The following is a 439-nucleotide window of genomic DNA, read 5'->3' on the forward strand; positions in this document are numbered from 1 at the left end:
CCCCGCCCCACCGCGCGTGGCGCAGCCTGAGCACCCCGAACCGGGACCCCAGTCCCGCAGGCTCTGCCGCGGGGAAGGGCGGCGCTGCCTCGGGTGACATCCCCTCCCCAGCCCCGAGGGGAAGGGTCCCTTTCTCCCGCTCCGACCCGAGCACAGAGAGTTTGCCACCTTTGGGTTTTTAATCCCATCAATGAGCGCTGCTCTCAGAAGACTTCATTCATTTGCATGCATTAATTAATCAAAGCAATTGTGTCATGCTTTCTGAAGCATCCTTTCTCCAGCGCTTAATGCCGAAGGCTCTGGCTCTATTAAATCACATCCCTGTAATAAATCACCCCGCTCTGACTCCTGCCCCACACGGGGCGGTGGGCACGCTGGAGGTGCGAGCAGCGTCCCCGCAGGCCAGGCAGGACTGGCCTCATCCCCACCCAGGCTACCC

The sequence above is a fragment of the Pygoscelis adeliae genome, unplaced genomic scaffold, assembly GCF_000699105.1.
Source record: "Pygoscelis adeliae isolate BGI_AS28 unplaced genomic scaffold, ASM69910v1 Scaffold669, whole genome shotgun sequence".
Taxonomy (NCBI): domain Eukaryota; kingdom Metazoa; phylum Chordata; class Aves; order Sphenisciformes; family Spheniscidae; genus Pygoscelis; species Pygoscelis adeliae.